Source organism: Dendronephthya gigantea, unplaced genomic scaffold (genome assembly GCF_004324835.1).
Source record: "Dendronephthya gigantea isolate DGI-Jeju-01 unplaced genomic scaffold, DenGig_1.0 000052F, whole genome shotgun sequence".
Classification (NCBI taxonomy): domain Eukaryota; kingdom Metazoa; phylum Cnidaria; class Anthozoa; order Malacalcyonacea; family Nephtheidae; genus Dendronephthya; species Dendronephthya gigantea.
Genome location: NW_021163062.1, coordinates 931,195 through 938,900, shown reverse-complemented (window position 1 = coordinate 938,900; position 7,706 = coordinate 931,195). Strand labels below are relative to the sequence as shown.

Here is a 7,706-nt window from a genome sequence, read left to right as displayed (position 1 = left end):
TCAAATAAGAAATTTGAAGTAATTATAAATTTTCATGAGACTGTGTTGATTATTATTTTAAAACACTTCGACCAATTGTTAATTAGTGCCTATATAGTGGCATTTAGCTGATGTATCAGTACTGAAAACGGCCTTTTTAAAGCCATGTTTGAAAAGCTTTTCCATACAACTTTACCGCCTTCAAAATCTTTGCAGCGAGAGCCGATAAAAACAAATTCTGTCGTTTCCGGTAGAGGCTAGTCGTAAACATTAAGCTAAAGACTCTAAGCATATTCCACTACTGTGCACACAGGATTTGTAACTTTTTAGGCGAAAAAGACTACATATAAAGCTGACTGCAAAAGCGTCTTTTGACTCTTTTCGATCGATTAAAATTAACCATTCTTTCGGGAAGGAATTCAAGTAATGAAGTTTGCATAATGACATGGGTTACCTCTCGGGTTTCAAGGTTGATGGTTTTAAAACATGCTCAAACAGCTCAATTAAACTCGTACCAAGGATCCTTCACTCCTCACAGGAGTTGCGACTTGCGATGAGTTGGTTCTATTTATAGCTCTCTTGTCATAGTCACAATGTCGGGTTGTGTCGGCTGCGGATACCTTTAATTAATTTGGCTTTATTTTGGCTTTTTTGGGGAAAAATTAGTTTGGCCTTTTTTAGTAGGATTTGGCCTTTTTCAAAACCGTATTTGGCCTTGAGCATGCGCAAATTGCTAACAACCCTGAGCCACACTCACAAACCAGAACAAACCAACACCGCGGAAAAATGTCTGCGCACGCGCCGAAATATCAAAATATTATGGTAAATCTAAATATCAACTTTTGCAACAAAACATGCCCATTATTTGATAAAATATAAGTTAAGAAAAGGCAAAAATATACAAGACGGCCAGACAGAACATAAATTAAAAGCCTTCTAGCATTTAGAGTATCGAACGAACTGGAATTCTCGGTAAATTTTCCTTTTTTTTACGGAGTGGCTTTAGAATATTTTTCGAAAACAAAAGTTTAAACCTAAAAGTTAAGAAAACCCGCGGAAAGTTAAGCTTTCTAATATATTTAAATTGTAAAATACATCTTAATTTTCAATCATTGAGAACACGCAAACGTCTCGTATCTGGCGACATATTTTTTTTTAATAAAACGTGTCTCAATCAAAAGTTCGGAAACTGTCGTTGCTTATTTGATAAACAAAATGTTTGAGACGAAAAATTTGTCAACAGTCACCTTTTACAGGTGTTTTTGTAGGATGCCACTTCTAGGACTCGCTGGACGTTTTTTCTCTTAGTTTCTATAATGCAGTGTTTATTTATGCCATCGAAATATGGATTTGAAGACACGAATGAAATCACTCCTTTTTACCGCCATTTTTAGCCTTCGGAAACGTTCGGAACCGCTTTTTAATTATTTTTAATCTCACTTACAGGCAGAGTTGACGCGTGCGCAGACGTTTTTCCGCGGTGTTGAACAAACCAGGTCACAAACTGTCAGATGGTTGATGACTTGTCTTGTGTAACGATGTACGTTGAACTTTTACAGTATTTATCTGAAAAAAAAGCACACAGTGTGTAAATGAAACGGGTTATGTGGACTGCGACCAGAAATAAAGAAGACAAGCAGACAATATGTGAAATATACAAACAACAAATTGAGATATTTCGATCATAAATTCTTTACTTTAGTTGTAATCATGCTTCTTGCCCATTTTACTCGGTAAGTTTAACCCAAATGAAATTTTTTGAATTCTGTTTTGTCGTGTATTTCTATATATTGTTTTAGGAATATAAAATATTGAATACAGTTTTATTGTGAGAATATGTTTGGCCCAGTTTTAATACACACACTAGCTGCGCCACGTGCGCTTAATAGCGGTTTGCTTTACTTCAGTATATAATCCTTTGTTTTGACAAATTTTCAATAAATATCTGCCTATCTGGTACAATAATTCGCTGTTTATCATAATTTTAGTTGTCTTAAATTTTTCCAGCAAGTTTGCTTGGAAACGGGGATTTAATGGCACAAAATTGCGACAATATTTACACATATGTATTAAAGTCTGACAAGAAAAACCTTGGCAGTTTCCTGTCTATAGAGTATAGGGGGTATTTTTTGTGGTGTGCTCAGTATAATATTGCTTTATCAGCTGGACTCATTCATATATAGGATTGCTGATTAGTAACTTCTGCCATCCGTAGGGTAAAAATGTTTACCAAGGGATGCATAAGCTGATACATAAGCATGGGCCCAGTAATATATCACTAATATGCAGCTTTTATGTAAATTGTATTTAATGTATATAGTGACAGAAAAATTACAATGAATTTTTTTCTAGTTGGCAGACATAGGACTTTTCCTATTGCCTACTGTAGCATGTGTTGGTTGTCTTGACTCTATATTAGAGCCAAATTAATATTTTAAGCTCAATATTTGATCTATCATGACGAATAATGCTGATGACATTTGCTGAGACTAGCAGAAAAAGAGTATATCTATGAGCAAGCTAGTCTACTCAATCATGTGCATTGACAATTATAATTCCTTTATCCTATATGGTAGTTACATAGTAGCTGACATATACCATGATGAGTATCCCATACAGGGCTTCCACAATGCAAGGAAATTTCCTTTCAATTGACACTCCACAAGGGAGGGAGGGATCTGTTTTAATAGAATATATTATGCATTCTTTTCAAGTTCTTTGTTTATTTTTTTGCCACCCTCCCATAAGGTACAGTCATATGCAAATAAGTTGTGTAAGCCCTGATCCTATACCTTTTTGGCAAAGCCATGTTATAGTAACTTCATTTTCTTCATATATTTCTTAGTTTGGTGATTGACATTTGGTTCCATGTGATCTTCTGTAATCTTATGTCCGCTCTCTGTTCATTATAGTATGTCAAGATTGTTTTGGTAAAAAATCTTGAACCTTGTTTGCATCCATTCGAACATTGTATCGAGGCCAAGGAGGTGTGATATTTTTGTGTTACCTTTATGGTATTTTTGTGGTACTTGAACGTGACGGCTTTTTGTTTAAAAATACCGTGAAAGATTACTTAATGTTTTCTTAGCCCTATTTGTGAGTTTTTATACCCTTTGTAGCTATATAGTACCTGTTGCTATTTATTTATTATTTGTTCCTACTTCTTTACCTATGCAATCTACAGAGGTTGATTTCTTATTACAACCATGGCATATGGTAATGTTTATATATATTTGTGATTGTTTCAGCCACGACCCTTACAACCCTGAAAATACAAGGATTGGCCTCAACATTAGAAAGACAGTGAAAGTATGACCTGATGTTGGAACAAAAAGAGGTACCAGATTTTTGCTTCTCTTCTGATAGGTCACTAGGCAATGTCAAAAATATTGTGTCCACTATTGCAAAGTTGCATCTTTATTCTTTGTGCTTGCAATAGATATTCATGTGCTTCACTTGTTTTACTTTCAGTTGTTTATCATTTAACTTTCATTTCAATTTTTCATGTGACATGTTTTCTGGTGTGCAATGTTGTATTGTAATGTACTGTAGTGTGCAGTGTTGTATTTAATGTACTGTAGTGTGCTGTTTTGTATTTATACCACTTCTTATGGCTATTTAGCTGTAATGTTGTTAATTCCAACTCTCTCAAATTAGCTTGTAAATTGTTGCAATGTTATTATTTGGTGCGAATCCTGTGAATATATAGGGTTGAAGTTATCAGTTTTTTCTTGATTTTCCAAAAAAGTTCGTAGTTTTAAATAATTAATAATTGATAAAGTTCGAATTCACCATATTCGGTCTTCCAGTTAGAATTGAATCAATGAACCTAATGAACCCTCCCCGGATAGAAGCATTTCTGTTATCATATATAAATAAATATTTGTGTATATTCAAATAGACAATTTATAAATTACTATAAGCATATTGAATCTACACGCCTGCTATTCCAGAGCAGTGCTTTAACAACTAGGCTATGCCTATGGAGATATTATATATATATAAGAAGTAAGTCACCAGGTAAAGATGTATAAAACACAGAAACATATACTATTTAAAAAGGTACATACCGGTAGCATAAATGAGGTACATGCCAAAAATATATGAATGAATCACTTGCTATTTCCAATTCCAGTCAAGATTAAACTATTTTTCAAAACATCTTGCATTTTTATAGTTATGTAGCAATATGGTAATGTTCTTCTTTATGGTAATATGAATTTCTTCTGGCAAAAATCCTCAACCTTGTCACTGCCCACAATTTTCCCCATTGGGTAATTCCATGTGACTGACGTAACATTTGAAGGATTTTTTCAAACAAAAACACTTTAAATATTTTTGGCTGTTGTATGCTAACCTTCCATTTTCTTACAAACTTAAGGTTATTATATCCTCTATATTATGCAAAAGTTAAATTAAATGAAACTTATGTTTTTTACTTTTCTTGGCATTTAAGTGGCTAAGAAATGATGGAATTAAGTTGTATAGAAGATGATAAATTTTTTAATTACAAATTTTCTAACCACTTGACACTAAAATAGCTTATCAGGTAAAATACATAATTGCCATAGAATAATAGTTATAATACTATAAATTATTGAAATTTAAAAATGATAGAAGATAAAATTGTATGTCATACTCTAGTGTAGTTAAAAAACTGTGCTCATAGGAACCAGTGTAGCTAATTGTTTATTTACATATTACATATGTTTGTTTTTCTACTGTGCACTGCTTATCATCAAGGCCAAAATGTTCTCAAAGGATAAAGACTGTTCTTCCCTGATTGGTTTTTAATGCTTACTGTGTTCAGTAAACTAGGAGCTGATTGTTTATTCACATAAAAGGCAAATGTCATCTACTGTGCACTCCTCATGAACCCATGTTTTGCACACAATGCACTGCACCCAATCAGTTTTGGTATCCTTCCATCGACCACTGCAAATGTGACAGATCATAAATAGGTTTGATGAGAGCAATTATTTCATCTGGCAGACCAGGTCCAGGCTTGTACAAGTTTATTGTTAATTGCCTTGTCTTGTTGTTAACGGCACCAACTATCTGAACCGTTGCATGATAAGAATGTTTCAAAATAGGCACGAGCATTTCCAGAACGAGAAGATTCAATGTTCAAAATCCTTCAAAATAGTAACGTTGCATGATAAGAAACTTTCAAAGTAGGCACGACTGCGAGCATTTCCAGAACACAGATTTGTTCGGTATAGTATATGTAGAATGTTTCAGTTTATAAAAGAAAAGGCAATTTCGGTTGTGAAGTCACAATTCGTTCTAAAACCTTAGACAGTTCTCCTTCATGGAGTCTTTGCATTGATCGTGGATCTTGGTAAACTGGTATGCTGTGTTTGGATAGGCCAATTTTCAGACCATTGCTAAATTGGACTTCAAAGATATCAGACAAAGTGAATTTCCGCCTTGTGCCTTCCAGAAATTCTTTCACAAATACTCCTTCTGGGACAACCAGATCTTTCAAAGAAGATTCCCTGTTGTTGACCTGTTTAAAAAAATTGGGAAAATGCGTGTCTAGCATATCTCCCCAGACTAGGGTAATGAGCACTTTTTTCAAACGCCAAAACACAGTTGATGACAGTTCCCCACCAATCTCAAAATATTTCTCTTGGACGTGTGGCATTTGGGCAACGTAGGTGGCACATCGCCGAAACTCAGCAGCGCCAAGCTCAGAGAACTTCTTTTTGTCCACCGGGTATCCTTCCTTCAGATAGCACTCCACACAAACCATGAAATAGACGCGCAAAGTCAAAACATTTTGAGAACAACCGATTGAGGTCAGAGAAGCAATTGTCGAATCGAATAACCATCTGGTTGATCACATCTCCGCCGAGCTTTTGCAGATCACGAATGCTGTCGTCTAGTTCACGTGCAGACCAATCTACTGGAACTGCATTGTCACCACCGCCAACGACAAACCATCCAATGTCCAGATCATTTTGATCATAGCGCATTTCTCTAATTTCATCCACCCTTTGGCTCAGTCTGGGACAAACGTAAGTGCAGGATTTTCCTCAGATACTTGGACGATGAATCTCTCGGTCTGGTCTTTTACCAAAGGAATATGGGCGCACAATTTCCAACCAGGATACCATTGAGCTTGTGATTGGAGCATAAGGACCACCAAGGGCCACAGCAAATCGAGAACACCCAACAGGTCATGGACAAAGTCTTGGCCGCATAACTTGTAGCCAAGTTCTTCCCGATTGTCATGGTCCTTGAAGGTCTCAATATAAACTTCCAAACTCTCTGCAAGATTTTTCAGCGACAGGTAGCTCGAACTCATGAAACGCTGATGGGCATAAGAGTTGGTAACACGAAATGGAAGTTTCAGATCCTTTGCTGTGTGTCTAGCCACGCTGTGCATCTTTCCATGACTAAATAGTTGATGATGTAATGCAACTCTTCTCAAGAAACGATCTACAAAAGAAGAATCTTTGAATTCACTAAGCATCCAGAACAATGCCTTCACGAGTACCATTTACCACCGGACAAATGACGGTGACCTGGTTGGTGATCCGATGGTTGGTCGAGTTATTCCTGTGTTTGCCAGAGGGGTAGAAATAAAATTAGCAGTTTTCATGTCGATATATGCACAAGCTGCGTCAATCATGGCAGAAAACTGCAGCTTGAAGCTCTGCAATTCGCGCCTCGTACTGGATTGCCGCCGACTTCGTCTTCACAACTCCAATAGCTGCACGGAGTTGATTTTTTACAACTGTAACTTCCCTGGATCGCCCTTGCCTTATTATCTTCATGTGATCCATAGCATTTTTTGTATGTGCTCGAAGAAAGATGTCGATCGAAACATAGCATAGCTTGTTTTTGGCTATACCATTTCTCGCACTTTCGGCAATGAGTTGTTGGTATACTTCGTCTGACAAAAGTAAAGCTGTTGCCAAGCTTCCATCTGCTGCACTAGTTGGTCGACGAAAAGAAGATGAAACCGAAACACGGGTAGCAGAAAGTAACTCCTCTCAGCTACGCAGATTTTATACCAGCCGTTCGTCTCTCTCCTTAGCTAGCTAACCCAAAATCTGTAGCTTCGTCAAGGAATTCGACCAAATTACGTGCTTTAATAAGCGTACTGGATGAGGGGTTTAACGTAGTTGCTGAACTCTTAGAAAGGCTCAAAGTTGGCAGAGAACTTAACGTTTGGGCCACCCTAGTTAAAATTTTATCGGCTAACTCTTCAATATTAGAAGGGAGGTTGCTATGTTTTTGTGTGAGGGAGGGAAGGAAACTTTCCAGTGAGCTCTGAATGCTGTGACGGCTTGAAGCAATTTCGGTCTCGGATGATTTAAGTACATCAACAGACGGTGGATTCACAATTGGTTGACTGTAGTAATAAAAATGTTTATTTTCAGTACGAAATCTCATTTTAATTTCAGGCTACTGTATTTCAATAAAGGGTGTATTCTCAAAATATACTGTTCCTTTAAATTATAGACTTAGGAATACAATTAGGAATAGTAAACTTCATATCGGTATTCCGTTTCTATAGTAGAAAAAAATTATCGCTTAAATAAACCCTGACCCTGCGACCCAAAATATTCATAGAAGTCACATTCAAGTACTGCAACATTCTCGTACCCAGAGCCCTTCTTACGCGCGGTCTACGGTATAATCGTGTTTAAAGAAAACGATTAGAGACTGGAAACGAGTCATACAGAATGTCATATAGACCGAGCTCACTGTACAGA

At 36.5% G+C, this 7,706-nt stretch overlaps 1 long non-coding RNA gene across 1 annotated transcript; it reads left to right on the top strand.

Moving 5' to 3' along the window:
- The first annotated feature begins 1,463 nt into the window (after positions 1–1,463).
- Positions 1,464–7,001, top strand: LOC114528894. The gene is made up of 3 exons (XR_003687544.1): positions 1,464–1,712; positions 2,892–2,966; positions 3,228–7,001. It is a non-coding gene; the product is annotated as an uncharacterized LOC114528894 (long non-coding RNA).
- The last annotated feature ends 705 nt before the right edge of the window (positions 7,002–7,706 follow it).